The sequence below is a fragment of the Bubalus kerabau genome, chromosome 20, assembly GCF_029407905.1.
Source record: "Bubalus kerabau isolate K-KA32 ecotype Philippines breed swamp buffalo chromosome 20, PCC_UOA_SB_1v2, whole genome shotgun sequence".
NCBI lineage: Eukaryota > Metazoa > Chordata > Mammalia > Artiodactyla > Bovidae > Bubalus > Bubalus kerabau.
Genome location: NC_073643.1, coordinates 45734308 through 45756075, shown reverse-complemented (window position 1 = coordinate 45756075; position 21768 = coordinate 45734308). Strand labels below are relative to the sequence as shown.

At 46.7% G+C, this 21768-nt stretch overlaps 1 protein-coding gene across 7 annotated transcripts in view; it reads right to left on the bottom strand.

Annotated features, from left to right (window-relative positions):
- The window catches only part of ARHGEF3 (Rho guanine nucleotide exchange factor 3), a 315139-nt gene extending 296326 nt beyond the window's left edge, over nt 1–18813 (bottom strand). For 2 of the 7 annotated variants that reach the window (XM_055558189.1, XM_055558195.1), the window contains exons 1-2: nt 17232–17294; nt 7155–7498 (exon numbers count right to left, since the gene is read on the bottom strand). The gene's annotated coding sequence lies outside the window, so the exon portion shown is untranslated. The other 5 variants (XM_055558187.1, XM_055558193.1, XM_055558190.1 and 2 more) reach the window with 4 other exon arrangements.
- Nucleotides 18814–21768: the final 2955 nt, after the last annotated feature.

The window sequence follows — 21768 nt, the reverse complement described above, 5'->3', positions numbered from 1 at the left end:
TACAAAAGCAGGAAAAAATGTACCCATCATACAACCTCCATAGTCAAGTCATTCCTTTTTTCTTCTATACCCCTCCCAATGAACTAAACCCCAGCCATCATATCACTCAGTATGTACTTGTTGAATGAATGTATAAATGAATGTCTCTTACTGTAATGGACAAAAAACCGGGTACTTAAATTTTACTCTTACTGATTTTTCTGTTGATACTAGACAGACAGGAAAAAAGTCAAGGATGGGCTACCTCGATGAGTCAGTTTGCCAACTGGTTAACTCCAATAAAATTTCAGGAGATGAGATTTAAACTATGGGCTAAGATGAATCTCCCTTCCCCCCTGTTCATTGGATTTTAACTTTTTGGTCCTGTTCTCATCATTGCCACATTCATTAAGAAGTGGCGGTAAGCAGGGAAAAATTACATATTTTCCACAATCTCTTTCAAATAAAATACTGAAGGAACAAGCTTCTTTTCATTAAACAAGACATGTAGCCTTTTACACACAGAAAAACAATGCCTTAGAAACAAGTATTATATTATAGCTTGCTCCCTCCAGGGCAAACTATACTACACCTATTTATTGGAATATTTAAAGTAATTTGTTCCAAAGGAGCCTGGTCCTTCTGAAATACCATCACCATTTTACAAACATTGGACAGAACTGTCATGACTGTGATACTCACAGTGCCCTGCAGAGTGAGGGGCACTGAGTACTCACTGGCTTTGTTTAATGTCATCCATTCTTCAGGATCCCAAAGGAACCATTAAAAGTGAACTGAAATGCTAAAATGCAACCACACTGAGTGATCTTTTTGTTGTTAAATATACTTGTTATCTGTATTTTCCAACTTTTTTTCATCAGCACAAAGAAAAAAGTATTAAAGTTGTCTTCAAAACTAAGACCCAGAGATAAAGTCACGTATTGGAGTCTAATCTTGCGTGAATGTGTGTGTGTGTGTTTATGTGTTGTCATGGTTACAAGTCCAGCCTCCTGAATCTCTGCCACGTGCAGCCTGTGTGGCCTCAGGCAAGTTGCTTCATCCCTACAAGCCCATTTTCTCTTCTGTAAAGTGGGACTGATAAGACTAGCTGACAAGGTGAGATGAAGCTTAAAGATTAAATGCACAGAGCTCTGAGCTTGAGCATATTGCTCAAGCAATGTTGCTGCTATTATTATTGTGTTTGTATTTCCAAAAATGAGCAGGGAAAGAACTCTGGACAACTTTAAGGCTCTGCTGGGGAGCCTTCTCAATGCCTGCACAGAAGTGGGTACCCCTGCCTCCACCCCCACAGGGGAAGCCAATCAGGGAGTCGGAGGGGGCCTCCACACACCTGGTGGGAAGCTCACAGAGACCAAGGCCTCTGAGTCACAGCCCAGCCCCTCCCTGCCACATCCCTTTGTTCCCTGGAGGGTGAGCTGTGACTCACATGGTCTCTAGCTCTGGGTTGGGCCCATCTGACCCAGGACAGGACTGACATAGTCACTAGGAACACTCATTTGGACCCTGTCCTTGTCCCTCCTCTCCCACCCTCTGGCCTGGTGGCCTGCTCGTCCCACGCCAGGTCCCAGCCTGCAGTGTCGAACACTGGAAGGATGCTGTGGGGCTTCTGGGTAGTTCACCCCATTGCCGCCACCACCACCCATCCTGTTTCAGTCTGTGCCGTTTTTTCCACTGTGGTTTGCTTCATTTTGAGTTAACTTGAGAATGTAAAGAAAAAGTCCAGGAGACCCACCATAGTTCACACCCATTCACACCCTCTAACTACTCTTACATTTTGGGGGGGGGGGGGGGTGGGATGGAAAAATTTACAACATGAAATTTACCATTTTAACCATTTTTAAGTGTACAATTCAGGAGCACTAAGTACACTAGCAATGTTGTACAACTATCACCATTATCCATCTCAAAACTTTTTCATCATTCCAAACAGAAGCTCCATACTCATTAAACATGAGTTGCTTAATTCATAGCGGGGGCCTCCCTCCCCCTTGCCCCAGTAACCTTCATTCTACTTTCTATCTATATGAACTTGCCTATTCATACGTCATAGAAGTGGAATCATACAATGTCTGTCCCTTTGTGCCTGGCTTACTTCACTTAGCATTGTGTTTTCAAGGTACATCCAAGCTGTGGCTTGTTTCCTCCCTTTCTGTGGCTGAGTAACGTGCCATTGAATGCATGCGCCATATTCTGTCCATTCATGTGCCAATGGACACACGAGCTGTTTGTACTTTTCAGCTACTCTGAATAACACTGGTATGAATCTGTGTGTGCAAGCATCTCTGGATACATTTATGGGTACACCCACTTCTTATGGGTGTACACACAGGAATGGAATTGCTGTTAGTACATCACATGGGAGTTCTGTTTAACTCCTCTTGCCCTTTTAAGATGGGCTTCCCAAGGTTCAGTGGTAAAGAATCTGCCTGCAAATGCAAGTGATACAGCGATACGGGTTTGATCCCTGGGTCGGGACGATCCCCTAGAGGAGGAAATGGCAACTCACTCCAGCATTCTTGCCTGGAAAATTCCATGGACAGAGGAGCCTGGCGGACCACAGTCCATGGGGCTGAAAAAAGAGTTGGACATGACTGAGCATGCACACCTTTTTAAGAGTTGGGCATCATAACCCAGCAACTGCCACAGCTAATGCTCAGTGAGCGTTCCTTCACTCTGCTACACACCATTCTGAAGATTTTGTGTGTGTGTGTTAACTCATTTAGTCCTCAAAACAATTCCTTGAGGTAGGGTGTGATTATTTTCACCCCCATTTTACAGACAAATAAACTGAGGTTACCCCTACTGGACAGCAGTGCCAGCATCTGAATACAGATCAATGATGCTTTCACACTATCTCCCCAGTATGACCAAAAAAATAATAATAATTGAGCTCTTCTGCTAAAATGCATTTTCTGTCCCGAAAGATGCCTTAGGTACCCTGTAACCTCTTTTCTTGCTCTGGACTAAAGAACTAAAAAAGGGAATGGGGGCAGGGGGTAGGAGTGAGTGGGGATGCTCATTGAGTTGGATCATTCTAGACTCTCTCTTTGCAGTGAGAAATCCAATTCCATCTACATCAGTGAAAAGGGGAATTTGTTGGAAGCATAACGAAACAGCTCAGCCCAGGCACTGGATCACGGGCGATGGGCCCATCTCCCTCCTTATACAGTCACCACTCCATTCTCTCTGAGGAAGGGGGCCCCCCCTTACAGCTCTGGTGCCTCTGAGCATCTATTCTGCCACTTTCGAGTCAGGGTGACCCGAGGGAAGCCCATGGCCTGTCCTGGCTGGGTCTATATGCATCCCTGGACCAATCACCACAGCCAAGTGGCTGGGGAACCATGACGGGCCCAGCCTGGGCTGCAGTCCCCTCCTGGGATCAAAAGAATGAGGACTCTTTTCAGAGGAGAGGGAGGGAGGCAGGGCAAATGCCCGACACACACTGTGGTGTAATCTCCAATAGCAACAAATTGGACGCTGCCCAATAGTGCTAAACAAAACAACAAGGTTAAATAAAACTGCTACATCCATTCAGTGAAAACAATATGCAGCTGTTCAGCAAGTAATCATGAAGATTATGTAGCAACTTAAGAAAAAAAGAAGTCTTATGGAGTAATGTCTGCTGGGAAAAAACAGGACACACAAATACAGACCCACTTATATGTAACAATTCACATGTAAGAAAATATGGCAAGAACTGTATCATAATGAAAGAATCATAAATGGCTTTTAATCTCTATTTTTCAAAATTTTATTTACTGGTTCAACAAATATTTACTGAGCATCTACTCAGTGCCAGGCGAAGTGTGGGGGATATGGCAGGGAGCAAAACAGAAGAAAAACCCCAGCCCTCATGCAATTTCCATTCTAGTAGGGGAGGCAGAAAACGGATAAGATGAATGAGCAAAATATACGCTACACTGGACAGTGACAGAAGTTAAGAGACAAAATAAATCTAGAAAGGTAGAGAGGAGTGCGGGGGTAGTGCTCACAGTTTAGATATGATGGCCAGAGAAGGTGATATCTCAGTAAAGGTGAAGGAAGTGAGAAACCCCGTTACGTTGAAGAGGGGCTTGGACGAGGGTGGTAGCAGCAGGGGGTGACGAGCAGTGACAGAACTGCCCTCAACTGAGGTGTGGGAAGAAGACCAGTGTCCTGGAAGCGAGGTAAAGAAAGAGCTTCAGGGAAGAGAAAATGACCAACTGTCAAACACTGCTGATAGCCAAGAAGGAGGGGGCTGGAGAAGGGGTCACTGGGATGAAGAGCACGGCAGTCACTGCAGACCTGGGCAAGAGATATTCATGAGGAATAATGGGCTCAAAAGACTATTGTGGGACTTCCTTGGTGGTCCAGTGGTTAAGACATCTCGCTGCCAATGCAGGGGGCCCAGGTTCGATCCCTGGTTGGGGGAACTAGTAACATCTCACATACTGTGCAGCACAACCAAAATATTAAAAAAAGAAGAAGAAAGAGAGAATTGTGATGGCAACATTATCCAACTGCCAAAGTGGAAGCAAACCAAATGCCTCCACGACAGATGAATGGATAATCAAAATGGGATCTTTTACATACAATGGAATACTATTCAGCCTCAGGGAAAAAACAAAGCACATTCTGACACATGCTACCACTTGGATGTAAACTGAAGACATTAAACGAAAGAAGCCAGTCACCAAGAAAGACAAATACTGCCTCACAAATAAATACACATATTGAGTCTACTTGTAGGGGGCATCTAGAGTAGTGAATTCATAGAGACAGAAAACAGAGTGGTGGCTACTAGGGTCTGGGGAGAGGGAGAAATGGACCACAGTCATTTAATGAATATCGGGTTTTAGTTCTGCAAGATGAAAAAGTCCAGGAAACGGCTGCACAACTGTGTGAACATACTTAACACTAAACTGAACACTTAGAGATGTCTAGGATGGTAAATTTTATGTTATGTATAGTTTATCACTTTTTTTATTAAAAAATACTGAGAAAGCGCAGGGGGCAAATAATTGGGAGTCAGCAAGTGCAGACAATTCTTTCAAGAAAGTTTGCTCTCAACTGAAAAGAAATGGCAGTCTGACTGAAGGAAAGAAGGACGTGGGTTGTTTTCTTTTTTTCTTTAAATTGGAAAAAATAACAGCATGCGTGTTTATGTACTGATGGGACAGACCTCATCATGGGACAGTGTTATTGAATATTTATTTAAAAATAAATGTACTCTGTGATGATGAAAATATTCTGGAATCAGAGAGTTGTAACAGTAGATGGTGTATTTTAATGTGGTTGATTTCATGGTATGTGACATATCTCAATTAAAAAAAAAAGACACAATTAAAACTGTAATAATGTTGTCTGGGACACCACGTTTACACATGCAGCCTGAGTTCCCCCACAGACAGCCCCGGGCACCAACAGTTCCTGTGGCCAGTGACCCACAGGCCACCACAGCTGTGTGGCAGCTGGTGGCTCAGGAGACAGGAGCAGTCTCCCAAGTTTAGGCTAAAACACAAATGCCTCATTAGCACATAAAGCAACTGAGATCCAACTACTGAACCAGCACCCAGTAGCTGCAGATAAATGGCCCTGCTCAGTTAGGGCCATGAATTTTCAGGCCTGTGATCTAAAAGTGAAATGTAAGAAAAATCCGTTCAACTCAAAGGCAGAAAAATCTGAGCCACTCCGGCCCCCACCCCATCTGCCAATCCATACTGTCTGTCGCTCCGTAACTGCAGAGGGAAGGCCTTATTTTGCAATTAGTCATGGCAGACGGAGTCCTTTCTGAAAGTCCTCCCAGCTGTAACAGTACCACGCTTCTGCTTCCCATCACCTTATTCCTTTCTTCTGAACAACTTCAAACAGTATCTTAACCTCTGTGATACTTCATTTTAAATATCAATTTGGCTAGACCCTAAGGCTCAGATATTTCATCAAACATTATTCAAGATGTTTCTGTGAAGGTACAGGAACTTTTTTTAGACAAAATTCACATTTAAACCAATAGAGTTAAACAAGCCAGATTCCACCATGTAGTAAGTGCTCAATAAAATTTGGTAGCATTGTCATTATTCTCTCACTCTAAGAGGTAATAGTAAAAGAAAGCTGCTAACATTGGTGTCAACTTTACGCCTGTTTCCTGCAATGCTGTTTAAGAGTCACTTCAGCTCCCTAAGATAACTTGCCAACTCTCTCTCCTCAAAGGACTCAGGCGGTCATTTAAATATTTTCTGACTCACAATGCTGGCCAAGGATTAGTGAGGCCCTGCCCAGCCCAGAACACATGAAATGTGATTTGCTAAGAAAACCACTTGAGTCTGCAAGGCTGCACAGGGCTTTTGTAAAATTAAAGCCATGCTGGAGAGACACAGTTCTCTCCCCCAGTCCCACCCTCCAGAGATGTGTCATAAGAAGAGGTTACTCAAGGTCAGTTAAGCTGCAGCTCCTGAGGCTGGAACCTCAGCTCTGTAATGCGCTTCCTTGTTTGGGGGCTGGGTTATGTCACTGTGTTTTTCCCCTAACTTTCCAGCCGCACATGCAGGCACACACCCCCCTCACTTAAGAATGGAAATGAAATCCCTAGGAACTGTTCTTACAGTTTAGGTAAAGGGAATCTGTTAAACCAAAGGAGCTTAGATTTTGAAGATCTCAGAATAATTTCTATTGCCTCTAAGTTTTTCCCCTCCAAAAATGAAAAACTCTGCCCCAACTTTTTTGTAACAACAGTGATAAACAACTCCAATCTCCCACCACAGACAAACACAAATACACACACACATGCATTAGCACTGTTTTGTTTAAAATGGAGCTCTTTGTCCCAGCTTAGAGTAAGCTGAGGTGTGAGTGGATTTGCAGTTTCCAATGGAGTCCCCAGGTTGTTCCTTAAATTCAGAAAACCAGGTTCCTACAGATGCACGTGTAGGTGCTGTGCTTCTTGTTTCTTCTTCTGTGAGAATACAACCTTGGACTTGTGCCAAGGCATTACATCTGGAACACATAAGTGCATGTAGGGGTGTAAACTAATCTTTTAATATGTGATAGTATTCTGTTCTTATTTTTATTCCATTCTTCAAACTATGATGGGGGTGGATTGCTTTAGCAGCAAAAACCCTCCCATTAAATGCAATCTATTTGCCTAGTAGATAAAACAAGTTAAAATGCAGCCTTACTCCAATGCTTTCCACCATTCCCTGGTACCTCCAGGGTGTGGCGTCCTTAGTTCTCACCACACTTCTCAAGGCATGGAGGCGGAGGAATTGGGGAGGATCTTTAGGGATCTTCATCACACCCTCAGAGTAAAGGGAGCAGATTGGTCGTATGCTTGGTCAGTGCCAGATGCACTCCCATTCCACAAAATCAGATGTTAAATGTTTTATCCAAGGTCTTCAGCCTTAAACACTACACTGTATGGTTTCACTTTCTTCAACAATTAAAAAAGATGCTGATGTTCCTGGATTTTTGTCTGTGCAGCCTGAAGAGTGGGCCTCTGAGTGTGTCCCCATAAGACAATGACCTGTGGAGGTGAATGACGCACCCAGGAAAAGTATTTCAGGACTGGACTTAGTATTGATGAGACTGTCAAACTTTCCACTGACTACAGACTCAGTACAACCCTTGTCAAATACTTAGCTGTCTTTTTTGCAGAAATTGACGAGCTGATCTTAAAATTCATATGGGGACCCAAAAGAGCCAAAACAATCACAGAAAAGAACAAACTTGAAAGAATTCATAATTGTTGATTTCAAAACTTACTACAAGGGTATGCGATTCATGGGGTCGCAAAAAGTCAGACACGACTGAGCGACTGAACTGAACTGAACAAGGGTATAATAATCAAGACAGTAGTGACAATGGTAGTATCATAAGGACAGACATATAGATCAATCGAATAGAACTGAGAATGCAAAAATAAACACATTTGTGACTGATTTCTGACGAGGATGTCAAAACAATTCAATAGAAGAACAGTCTTTTCAACAGACTGTGCAGGGTCAACAGGGTATCCACATGCAAAAGAATGAAGCTGTACTGGTCCACCTCACACCACACACAAAAATTAACCCAAAATGGATCAAAGACCTAAATATAAGAGCTACAACCGTAGAATCCTTAGAAGAAAATTTAGCCATAAGTCTTTATGATCTTAGATTAGGTAAAAGTCTCTTAGTTAAGACACCAAAAGCAGAAGCAACACAAGAAAAATAGGTAAGTTGGCTTCACCTAAATTAAAACCTTGGGCTTCAAAGGACACCATCAAAGAAGTAAAAAGACCAACCCAAAGAATGGCAGAAAATACTGAAAAATTATGTATCTATCTGATAAGGGACTGAATCTAAAATATATAAAGAACCTTATAACTCAATAGTAAAAACACAACCCAGTTTTTCAAATAAGCAAAAGATCTGAACAAACATTTCTCCAAAGATGATATATAAATGGCTGATAAACACATTAAAAGATAGTCAATCAACACAATACTGAAGGAGAACAAAGTTGGAGGGCTGACACTACAAGACATCAGGATTTACTATAAAGCTCCAGTAATCAAAACAGCACAGTACTGGCAAAAGATGAGACCAAAAAAAAAAAAAATCAATGGACAGAACAGAGAGCCAAGAAACAGACCCCCATAAATACAGTCAACTGATCTTTGACAAAGGACAAAGGCAATACAATGGGACAAAGACCATCTTTTCAACAAATGGTGCTGAGAACAACTGAACATCCACACACAAAAAGAAAATCTAGACATAGACATCACATCCTTCACAAAAATTGACTCAAGATATATCACAGACCTTGTAAAATGCAAATGTCTGGACTCCCAAAAAATAAAGAGCAGAAAGCCTAGCATACCTTGTAATGGTGATGAATTTTTGGATCCAACACCAAAAACACAATCCATGAAAGAAATAATAAACTGGACTTCATAAAACTAAAAAAAATTCTGCTCTGCGATAGATAATACCAAGAGTAAAAGAAGATAAGCCACAGAGTGGGAGACAGTATTTGTGAAAGACACAAGTGATAAAGGACTGTTACACAAAATATACCAAGAACTCTTAAAACTGAATAAGAAGAAACAATCTGGATGAAAAATGGCCCAAAGACCTTAAAAGACACCTCGACAAAGAAGATACACACGTGGCAAGTAAGCATAGGAAAAGATGCTACATATCATCACATGACAACAGGGAAACATAAAGCAAAACAGCAAGGAGGATACCATTACGTACCTATGACAAAGGCTTAAATCCAAAATACCAACAACAAAATGCTGACTAGCAGGTGGAGCAACAGGCACTCTCTCATATACTGTTGCTGGGAATGCAAAATGGTACAGTCACTTGGGAAGACAGTTTGAAGGTTTCTTAAAAAACTAAACACACTCGGGCTTCCCTGGTGATCTGGGGGTTAAGAATCTACCTGCCAGTGCAGGGGACGTGGGATCGATCCCTGGTCTGGGAAGATCCCACGTGCCGCACAACTAAGCCCGTGGGCCACAACTTCTGAGCCCTTGCTCTTGTGCACACCAGCCACACCCACTGAAGCCAGACAAGTGAAGGCCACGTGCCTAGAGCCCATGCTCACAACAAGAGACACCACTGCAGTGAGAAGCCCAGGCACCGCAGCGAGGAGCAGCCCCCGCTCACTGCAAAGAAAGACAGACACATGTAGCAATAAAGACCCAACACAGCCAAAAAAAAACCACAAAAATTAAGGACACCCTTATCATATGATCCACTCCCTGGTGTTTACCCAAAAGAGCTGAAAGCTTATGTCCACACAAAAACTGCACATAGATGTTTATAGAGGCTTTATTCATAATTCTCAGTACTTGGAAGCAACCTAGATGGCCTTCAGTAGGTAAAGGGAAAAATAAACTGGGATACACCCAGACAATGGAATGTCATTCAGCGCTAAAAATGTGCTATCAATTCATGGAAAGACATGGGAAGTCTTAAATTCATATTACTAAGAGAAAGAAGCCAAAATGAGAAGGATACACGGTGTATGATTCCAACAGTATGACATTCTAGAAAAGGCAAAACCATGGAGACAACAAAAGGACCGGTGAATACGGCAGGGGTGGAAGAAGGTATGAACAGGCAGAGCACAGAGGGTTTTTACAGTACTGAAATATTCTGTATGATTCTGTTAAGACGGGTATATGGCATTGTACATTCACCCAAATCCACTGAAAGTAGAATACCAAAAGCGAGGAGCCCTTAGGCAAACTACAGAAGTTGCCACTGCAAGTTCATCCTTGAATAATGAATGTAGCATGCCGGTGAGCGAGGCATGTGTGGGAGCAAGGGGGAAATCTCTGTACCCTCCTCTCAATTTTATTACAAACCCAACACTGCTTTAAAAAATACGGTTAAAAAAACATATTTAACACCCCAAACTGTTAGGAAAATGAAAATAAAAACTGCAATGAGATCACTTCACCTGGGCTAGAATGGCAGTGATCAAGAAGATGGACAGTGGTAAGCATCGGTGAGGACGTGGAGTGACTGGAGCCCTCACACACTGCCCGTGGGATTGCAGAATGGAACAGCCATAAGGCAAACATTTGGCAGTTCCTCAAAATGTTAATCATTGAGTCACCATACAACCTGCAATTCCACTGCTCAGTATATACCTAAGAGAAGTGAAAACGCATTTCCACATAAATTTGTACACTCTTCCAGAGGAAGGTGAGAGCCAGGGCAGGTAAAAACAAGAGAGCATATGGACAGAGAAGGTGCTCTTGGACCTATGGTTAAATGGAAAAAAAAGAACACGGCTGGAGAAGAATACATACAAAATAAGTGATGACTGTGTTAGCCTTAAAAATATATATATACACAGGTAAACAAACTTGTTATGTAAGATTGTAACAGAAATACACAGCCAGCTGATCATAAATGTTCTTTCTGGATGTAAGCCTGAGATGAGGGAGGTGGAACTTCATTATTTACTCTACAATTTCTGATTTGCTTGCTTTTCTGTTTATTAAGAAACAATCAGGGCATGCCATGCAAAAGATAATTTCTTTCTCTAGCCAAAACAAAAGAAAAAGGAAGAGGCCACTGGAGTTGGGTAGTTAAGGCAAGCTGTGAAAGTGGAGAAGAGGCAAACAGCATCCCAGGTAGTGGGAATAGCAGGAGCAAAGATTTGAAAGTGGATGTCAGGTTCACTGGGCTGTCAGGTTCATTCTGTTACAGGAACCAGTGGGGACCTGGGGTGAAGGTGCATCAGAACAGTGAGCTGAAGCAGCCAAGTTCCAAAGGTGTCACGTGCCCCTTAGGGAGTGGCGGCCCTGAGCATGTGGGGGTACTGCTGGGAGAGAACGGGGGCTACAGTTGGGCAAGAGGTCTCTGCAGCAGTTCAACTTGGCCTCTGTCTCACCATAAACTGATCGTCAACTCCATTATCCAGATTTGTCTAATAAGATGGTCTCCAAAAAGAATAACATCCACACCACTGAAGTCCCCAAATCTGAATGAAGAACTTCCAGTGTGTCTGAGTACACCTTTTCGATAGGAGCACAAGGAAGTGATGGAGTGACCTGAGTCAATCCTAAGTACCAGATGATGATCCCAGCAAGCCCCCCAGCATGCAGGCTGTGATGGGGGTAAGCACTTTGCAAATATCTTTTCAATTAATCCTCAGAGCAAAACTCCAAGGTACAGGCAAGCACTACCTCCCTTCACAGATGGACAAACAGGCCTGGGGGCTTCCCTGGTGGCTCAGATGGTAAAGTGTCTGCCTGCATTGTGAGAGACCTGGCTTCAATCCCTGGGTTGGGAAGATCCCCTGGAGAAGGAAATGGTAACCCACTCCAGGACTCTTGCGTGGAATATTCCATGGATGGAGGAGCCTGGTAGGCTACAGTCCATGAGATCACAAAGAGCCGGACACAACTGAGCAAATTCACTGGTTCACTGAAACAGGCTCGGAGAGGTTAAGCACCTTGTCCAAGGTCACTCCCTTGGTTAACACTGCAGCAGAGACTGGAACACAAGACCCCAACTGCCATCTCTACAACCTACAGACATTTCAATCTGCTTCAAAGCCAGGTCAGTACTCTCCTCCAGTTTCCAGGAAAATATTATGGAGCTCAGAATTGGAGTTGAAATCAGAGCTTGGGGTTCTACCAGCAAATTCAGACCAATAAAGTTACTATATGCTGGCTGGAAGTGGAGGTGGGGTGTTGGGATAAGGAGCCAAGTTGGACCGATAACTAACTAGCTTGCTCTTTAGCTGGCTGAGCCAGGCAAGACACCAAGCTGCCTCCTCTGTCCTCCAACTCTGGCTGCAGGCCCCAGCGTCTCTTTCTGTGCATTCCTGTTTTGACTTGGGCCCCATGTCCAGTTCTGCCCTGAAAACTTGTGCTTCACCTTGGAAGTCAGGAGACACCTGGGAAATGAAAGTGACCACCTCCTCTAGCCTTCTTACTCCATAGCCACCAGAGACCCTGGGGCACCCACCAAATGTCCCAACAAGCCCTCACTGAGCCAGGGGCTGAGCACTCGCTTTGCCTCCCAGGGCTGACATTCCACAGGGATGTGCACCCAAGAGAGGCCTAAGATACTTCAAACACCCATCTCTCTTCATGTCACTGAACAGATATTCAGGGAAGATTCTCTTCACCTCCACCTCTCTCAGCACAACTGACGAGAGGCCCAAGAAGACACACAGTTGGCAAGTTATTCATCACTCCACATCTCAGTTTTCTGGTCTGGAAAATGAGGGTATGTGACACACATAGACATGTTAAGATGTTGGTGCAGGGCTCAGCTGCACAAGGCACAGCCATTCAGATTAACTGGCATTTACTGAAGGCTGTTATGTCCGTTCCTTTTCCACAGTATACTCCCCCCCCCCCCCGCCCCCCGTCCCCACACACACACAGGTATAACCAATGAGAATCCTGCATCAAGCCCCCAAGGTTCATGCTCACTCCCAGGCAGCAGTTTCAGGAACATCACTGCCCCAGGCCCCACCCTCTGGAAAGGAAAGACACCAGCCTTCTGGTCAACCAGGAGTGCACACAATGCTGAGATCTTATGCCAGCCACCTGCTAAGATCTGGAGAGAGGGTGGGGGAGGTTCTGCCTATATAGCCTCATTTTCTCTCTCCCTTCCCCAGGGAGACAGACCATAGCCACATGTAAAGCGTGGTCTTCACCAAGCCACCCACAAGGCTGCTCCCTCTTTCAAATGGGTTTCCACTCAAATGCTGCTTCCTGAAAGCCAGTGTTCTTGCCTGGAGAATCCCAGGGACGGGGGAGCCTGGTGGGCTGCCGTCTATGGGGTCGCACAGAGTTGGACATGACTGAAGCAACTTAGCAACAGCAGCAGCAGCAGAGACGTTCCCTAACTTAAACCAACCCTGCCTCCATCCCAGCTACTCTGAATCCCCTTACCCAGTTTCATCTCCTTCATCACACTGACCATACCACTTGGCATCTTGTTATAGGTCTAGTTGTCTATTACCCAGCTTGACCCCTGCGATGTGAACTCTGAAGGGAGGAGCGCTGTTGGCTTCCTTGACGGCTGTGTGTCCAGTGCCAGGGCACTCCCTCCGTAAGTGATTCTTGAATAAGTGAAGTAAATTAGCTGAGCTAAGTGGCTAAGGTAAATGGGAAAAAAAGCAAAGTCTTCCTCTAAACCTCTCCACAGTGGACCCCGCTCCACTCACCACACTGGTGACCTCCCACAGAAACTGGAACTGACTCAATAACTTAGAATCATATATATAAACATTTTGTTTTCATTCAAGTTTCAACCCGTTTGTGCGAGGTGATATGAATCAGGCGATATCTTTACAAATCATTAAGGTAATGGGTCCAAGGATTAATCTTTTAAAACTATAAATAAGACTATAATTAATAAACTGATTGAGGAATTAACTGGACAAATCTCAAAAAAGAACAAAAAGAATGAAAGAAACAGAGCCCCATACCTCATGGCCACCACCCCTGCTGCCCAATGAGTTACAGGAGCCTGAACAATACAGAGCTTGGCCTCGAAGGTTTCTAAACAATTGCAGTTTTCTTCGATGCCTCTTTGCCTCAGGCTCCCTCCAATAACTTTTGACTCAGGAGCACACTGAGCTCTGGTCAGGGGCTCGGGAACCTTGGAGATGGCAGAGAAATAGAGGCAGCTCACTGGGACGGACGGGGATGGATGAAAGGCTCAGGATGCAACATGGACCAGAAAAACTGCAGCAGCAGCACGCACCTCTCCCCCTCATCAGAGTGGGTATGGGGACGACATCCCGTTCTCTGCATCCCACATCTTTCTCTGGCAGGAATAGGCTCTCTCAGGAGGCAACGAGTTCCCTTCATTGGAGGATCCAAGCTTGGGTTAAGCAGTAACTATGAGGAGGTGCTGTGGGGGTGGTTTAAACTGCAGGCTGAACTCTGTGACCTCAAAGGTCACACTGTAGACTGGCATTCCTATCGGCCAGTTCCTTTGCATTTCACTACTCCTAAACCTCTCCAGCCTCCACGAGCCTCCCTCAGTGGATACTATACATGCTGTCCCTCACGGACATTTAGTGAGCACTTACTGTGTGCCAGGGCCCAGAGTGGAGCAGGGACAAGGGTAACAGGATTCTACATTCTTCTGGGTGGACAAAGACAATAAACCCTTGAGCAGATACATGAGGAAAACCATTTGAGGCAAACTCCAAGAGTAAAATACAGAGGGGGAATTCGGGACTTCTCTGGTGGTGCAGAGGATACAAATCCGCCTGCCAATGCAAGGGATCCCTAGTCTGGGAAGATCCCACATGCTGCAGAGCAACTAAACCTGTGTGCCACAGCTTCTGAACCTGCACACCTAGAGCCCGTGCCCTGCAACAAGAGAAGCCACCGCAACAAGAAGCCTGCACACTGCAACTAGAGAAGAGCCCTCTCTCTGCGACAAAGACCGAGTGCAACCAACCAAAAATAAAATTCATTTTTAAAAATGGGGGAACAGGACAGAAACTGACAGAGAAGGGGCTGCTCTGGACAAAGTTGTGAGGGGAAACTTTTCTACAGAGGAAACATCTGAGCTAAATGGCATGAAAGGACCAGACATGAGAAAAGGTGGTGAAAGAGTGTGCTCAGCAGAAGGAAAAGCATGTGCCAAAGAGAAGTCTGAGAAGTCTCCTGACAAGTTGAGTTCAAATATTCATCAACTGCACCCTATCCTAAAGGCCCCACCACAAGCCCTAAACACACATCTCACCCCACTCCCGCCTGCCTTCTTTCCCCACTGACTTCTTTATCAGATTTTTTCAAGTCAAGGCAGAGCCAATTTGACTCTGCTTTCCACTGGCAGGTGAGCTCTGAGCAAGGGCACAAAGGAACATGTGTGCACCTCTACGTACAGGGACAGAGGAAATGCTGACATCTTGACTCCATAAAAAAGTGGGCCTGTCTTGTATAGGGGACCATAACTCCCATCTTCCCACCTGGCGTTCAGGTCCCACATTTGGGGGATGTGGGCCTTTTGTAGAATACAATGTAAAGAGAACCCTCTGAAAAAATACATATCTGTGCTCTAAGCATCTCAGGTGTATTTCAGAAGGTTCTTAGAGCCCCAGGTTCAGAATGTCTGTCTGGTTACCACCCCTACAAGAAAAAACTAAACTGGTTCAGCCCAGGAGCACCCCACCGATGGAACGGACAACCTGTTAGAGGTGAGTAAATGAAAGAGAGGGGGCAAGATCAGGCCCTCAGACCCATAAAGAGACTCCCACACTACCTCTTCTAGCTCTGATAGAAGATGTCAGCCTGTCAGGGGGACCAAGGCCTGAAGGGGTCCTAATGAAACCTTATCCGATCCACTCCAGTGAGGGAAACATCCCACAACACCCCAGAGCCTCCAGAGAAGGTCCAAGACCCCATTTTCCAGGATTGTCCTTGACAAAGGTCATCTCTAGTCTCACATTCTAAGATAACATTTCACACAAGGCTGGTTAAGCACAGGAAGTGTTAATGCAAAGCCCACGTGTTTCAAGGCGGAAGGGGACACCAGGGCTACTGTGTAAATAATTCAGGTTCTTATCAGGAAAAGGGGAAGTGCGGAGAGCTTGCTCACCTAGCTCACAGTGGAGTTAGGGATGGGGGTGCTCTGTTAATATCAGTCAAAATAGTAACAAGGACAGTTAACCGAGGGAGAACTTAGCCTGTACCAGGCACTACAATAAAAACTTTAATCTTACACAACCTTTTAAGGTTTGTACTATGATCATCTCCACTCTACAGATGAGGAAACTGAGGCATGAGCAGGTGAAGTCACTTGTGCAAGACGACACAGCTGACACTCAGACCTAGCAAAACTCTTCCACACCCAGGGTAGAAGGTGGTAACACCTGGGCAGTGCATGAACTGCTTAAAAATACGTTTCTGCTACTTCACCCAAGACAACCACCGTTTGGCAGTTCTCGCATCCTTGCCCAGTGCTGGAGGCAAGCCTGGTTTAGGCATTAAATGGAGTGAGAGCCCTCGAGGAACAAGACACTCAGTTTCATCAACGTATAAGCCCTTGATGAGGCCGCTGATACTGCAAGAGCGGTTCTTCCTCGTGGCAAAGCCCACGGGAACTCGACTCAGTAAAAAACTTCCACACTCGGAAGACGCTTGCCCCTCTCTGGCTACGAGGGACCGAAGTTCACCTTAACCCCATGGTGTCCGCCTCCCCCTCCTCCTCCCTGGATCCTCAAGCCGCTTAGTTTAAGCAGCAACGAGCACAGGGGCCCGAGTGGGCCCGAAACCGAAGCCACCGCCCCGCGCGCCCAAAGCCAGGTTCCCCGCCGCGAAGTAACTGCTGGTCCTGCGAGCCCCGACAAACAGCGCCCACGGGAAGACACGCGGAGGGAAAGGGGCCGCACTCCAAGACAGGTGGCACCTCCGTCCCCGGAAATGGGTCCGGGAACTTCTAGCCCAAGAGCTACCAGAGGGTCGGAGTCAGGGTGTCCGGCGGAGCGGCGGCCGGTCGCGGCTGGTGGTGGCACTGCCTACCTGTGCCGCCTCCAGGGTTCCCCTGAGCGTTCAGGGTGCCCGGAGCCAGGAGCGCACACTCTGCCGCGGGCACCGGGATGGAACGAGGGCAGCTTGGAGGTGGGGTCTAGCTCCGGCTTGGTGGGTGAAGGTGGAGAGGAACCAGTCCGGGAAAGCCTCCCGCCCCAGGGTGTCTAGCAGGGTCTCCAGCGGGGAAGGTCTAGCGGAGTAGCGGGGCTCCAGGCCAGCCCCCCACACTCACCTCGGCTCCCAGCACGGGCTCAACCCGCCGGGCTGCGGCTCGCACCGCGGCTACGACTCTGGCAGCGGCGGCTACGGAGGCGGCTCCCCGGAGCGGGGCGGGGCCGGGGGCGGAGAGGCCGGGCCGGCCACGTGGGCCGGAGGCGGGCCGGGGACCCCTGCGGGCGCCAGACCGGGTGTCGGAGAACTCGGACTCGGTCACGCTTGGCCGCTGCTCAGCACTTCCCACTCCGCACCCTGTTGGGGTCCCAGGGAAGGCTGGGGACGGAAAAGGGGAGACCTGGCCCCCGGGGCATGCCCAGCACCTATTTGGCAGATAATTTACTGGGTCCGGGAAAGGGTCCGCAGCCTGCCGAATCCCGTTCCCCCGAGGGCAGCTCCGGGGATCTGTATCCCAACGGGAGGGGGCTGTGGCGACTCCCGAACCATGGGCAGCAGGAGCTGCCCGGGCGGGCGAGGGCCCGGGTCCGGCGCTTGGAGCCCCAGCCTTGCCTACCAGGCTGACCTTGGGCTTGTCTGGTCCTGCCCAAGCCTCACTTTCCCCGACTGTGGGAGTGAGAATAAGGACGAATCCCCGCGCGCCCAGCAGCTTCTCAGGAAATACGTTTGTGGGCGGATGCTGAGCTTGAAAGAGCAGCAGCCAGCAGTGTGGCCTGAGTCTTTCGTGCCGAAATAGACATGAGAATCTAAATACTAAAAGCATTTTCTGTACTCATTCATCCATTCAACAGATTAAATTCTTCCAGTCCTCAGAACCCCATAAAGTCAGGAATAAAAAAAGTCCCTACACACTAGTTATGAGCTCTTATCAAAGTACAAACCATTATAAAAAAAAAGTTCATCAGCTGCTTTCATGTGCCTGGCGAGGACTTCAGGTGCTTGATCTACTTGCCTTGTGAAGTGTAGGGCTTGTATGGGCCGTCTCAAGAACTGAAGCTTAGAAAGGTGAAGCCAGCCCCCAGGTCAGAGGAGAAAGTACCAGTTCCAGGGCTACGTTTCTCCGCAGCCATACCTCCAGTAAACGGAGGATCAGGCTCTGAGTGGACCTCCTCACTCTCTCTCCATGGGGAGAGCTCTAACCCCCACCCCCTCATTCCACCTCACAAGGGGTAGGGGGATGTTGAGGGCTTCCCAGGAAGGACCTGCCCTGGCAGCAGCCGCTGGGATGTAGATCTCCCAGCCCAGGCACCAACCCCCCGCACACCCGTCACCAGCACCAGGCGTTCAGACCTTCATCTGGCACAGCTGAGACTTCCTTTATTGCAAACTCCTGTCTCTCCTTTGCAGGCACATAGCCTCCTAGGGCTGTGTGACCTCTTCCTAGCCCACAGCCCACCTTCTGGGCCAGAAACTGACCAATGTTGAGCAAAGGAACTTTCATTCCAACTACAATTCCACTTCATTCCACCACACCTTGACCCCAAACCCAATGCCTCATGACCCATCCCTTTCCTGTGTAAGGATCACGCACCCTGTCCACGACTCCATTTCCAAGGCCAAAACCTATATCAAGATCCCTAGTCCTCAACCTTTTCTTCCAAACCTCTTTTGTTACTCTCCCTCCTCCACACAGTAGAAGATCACTTACTACAGCCAGACATGTTTATTAGGTAATAATAAAGGGCTTCCACTCCCTCAGCAACCCAGAGCTCGGCAGGCACTTCCACCCCTCAAGTCGACACTTGGTGCTCTACTCAGGTGGCGTTGTCGGAGATAAAATTTCTATTTCCGTTAGATTCCATTTAATGATTGGAGCATCTGCTACATGCCACAGACCATGCCAGACTCTGAACCTCAGCAGTGACTCTGTCACAAGACAGAAAGACATAGTCCCTGACCCCATGGAGCTCACGGCTGATGTGGCAACTAGTCAGAGCCATCGCTGGGCAGGTTAGGGAGCAGGACGTGGTGAGAGACACACAGGAAGTGCTAGCCCAGATTCGAGCATGGGAAGGCTTCCTGTGCGATGTAGGGTGACAGGGCTGGAGAGGACAGACGTGGAAGCCCAGAGGTGGGAGAACACAGGGCACACTTCTGGAAGCCCACGGAAAGGAGCCTTGATGGCCAAGGTGACACACTAGACCTTGACCATGGAAAGGTCCGGGCAGAGGTGATGGGACTCCACGGCTGCTGAGTGAGGAATGGATGCAGTGGGTCAAAGTCTCCCGGACACAGCAAAGGCAATGTGCATGTGGACTTTTACTGGGGATGCACTCCTCAATTTCCTTTGTTTTTCAATTCTGGGTGTCCAGAGATCAGAACAGATCCGCAGGAATATGTAGACCAGAAACAAATCTATGTAAACTCACAACAGTTTATATGCAGTGCCCCATCACCTCCCACCTACTCATGCTTTGGCCCTGCTAGGGGGAGGGTAAGGAGCACTTGGCTCCTGGACTCAGATTAGGAAACTGTTGGGGAAGAGGTGATACACCCAAAGGGAGTCCTGTCATGGGGTGTGTGGAGAGAATAAGCAGGAAATGTGGGTCACTATCCATGGAGTTTGAAAACTGGTGGGGAAGCCAGAAGATACTGATGATCAGCCACCTTTTCTCCTTGAAACAGGCAGTTCATGAGGGCTCATTCTTGAATTCAGCTCCATCTCCCCTAACTTTGCAAGACAAGGTAGAATAGGACCAAGGCTGTCACCTAAGTCATCAGTTGGGAAAGCTGGGGTGACTACTGCAGGTCTCCACACGAAAGAATGAGTGAAGAGCTATAACTGGTGCCAGGTAGGGAAGCAGGGGTGAGGGGCTGGGATGAGGCACCAGGCAGCACAGTTGGAGAAAGCCATCTCTTGAGAAGGCACAAGGGCAAGGGCGAGATGGAGACCACCAACCCAGCCATGGAGGACCCACCAGGTACCTTTAACACTCGTCCTGGGAGATCACACATTTAAAACCCACTGATAATACCACTCATATGACCAATGCTGAGAGAAATATTAAGAATAAGATAAAATCCACCCACAATCACCACCACCCAGTAATCAGTTCAGTTGCTCAGTCGTGTCCAACTCTTTACGATCCCATGGACTGCAGCACACCAGGGTTCCTTGTCCATAGCCAACTCCCGGAGCTTGCTCAAACACATATCCATCAAGTCGACGATGCCATCCAACCATCTCATCCTCTGTCATCCCCTTCTCCTCCTGCCTTCAATCCTTCCCAGCATCAGGGTCTTTTACAATGAGTCAGTTCTTCACATCAGGTGGCCAAAGTACTGGAACTTCGGCTTCAGCATAAGTCCTTCCAATGAATATTCAGGACTGACTTCCTTGAGGATTGACTGGTTGGATCCCCTTGCAGTCCAAGGGACTCTCAAGAGTCTTCTCCAACACCACAGTTCAAAAGCATCAATTCTTCCATGCTCAGCTTTCTTTATAGTCCAACTCTCATATCCATACATGACTACTGGAAAAACCATAGCTTTGACTAGACAGACCTTTGTTGGCAAAGTAACGTCTCTGCTTTTTAATACACCGTCTAGGTTGGTCATAGCTTTTCTTCCAAGGAGCAAGAATCTTTTAATTTCATGGCTGCAGTCACCATCTGCAGTGATTTTGGAGCCAAAAATAAAGTCTGTCACTGTTTCCATTGTTTCCCCATCTATTTGCCGTGAAGTGATGGGACCAGATGCCATGATCCTAGTTTTTTGAATGTGTTTTAAGCCAACTTTTTCACTCTCCTCTTTCACTTTCATCAAGAGGCTCTTTAGTTCCTCTTCCCTTTTTGCCATAAGGGTGGTGTCATCTGCATATCTGAGGTTACTAATACCCAGCAACATCTACTGTTATTTTGTGTGCTTTTTTGTTTTCCATTTAACATATTGTGAGCCTTTTCCTTGTGATAAAATACTCTACAACATGACTGTTAAGAGTCGCCTATTGGTCTGTGGTATGAATGTGCCTCTTCTTATCAGCAGTCCTGATTGGTACCTGGTTTGATCCTCACTTCTCAGCATCAGGGATAATGCTTAGTGATGAAAATCTTTGCATAACTAACTTTGATACACAGTTCTGGTTATTTCCTACAGAGAAAATGTTAGAAGTGGATTACTGAAAGGAATATTCAAGTCTTCTACCTTTAGCAATATTCAGATGCCCCCCCACACACACTTTCTTTTGAAAAGTGTGGAGCATCCAGTTGATGAAGCAACACTAACCTTCTCCCCCAGGAGATGGTGACACCTGTGAAGGAAGAAGGTGCTCATCTCAGTGTTCAGACCTAAGCAGTGTTCTGCAAGCAGCTAATACAGTAAAAGACTTCTTTCTCTAAAACCAAGTCCCATCTGCTCTCATAATCTAGGCTTGAGGAAGACCTGAGAAGCAAGACCGGGAGGTGGGGTGGAAAGACAGACAGGTACTTCAGGACAGGAAATGCCTGGGTTCAAATCCAACGTCGCCCTGCCCTGAAGGTGGGACGTTACCTAAGCCATAAACCCTGCTGGGAGTATGGGACGCGCCCAGGTGGTAGCAGGTGTCCAACTCACAGGGGTGACTCTAAGACACAACAGGTCATCACCAGCCCTAAGTCTAC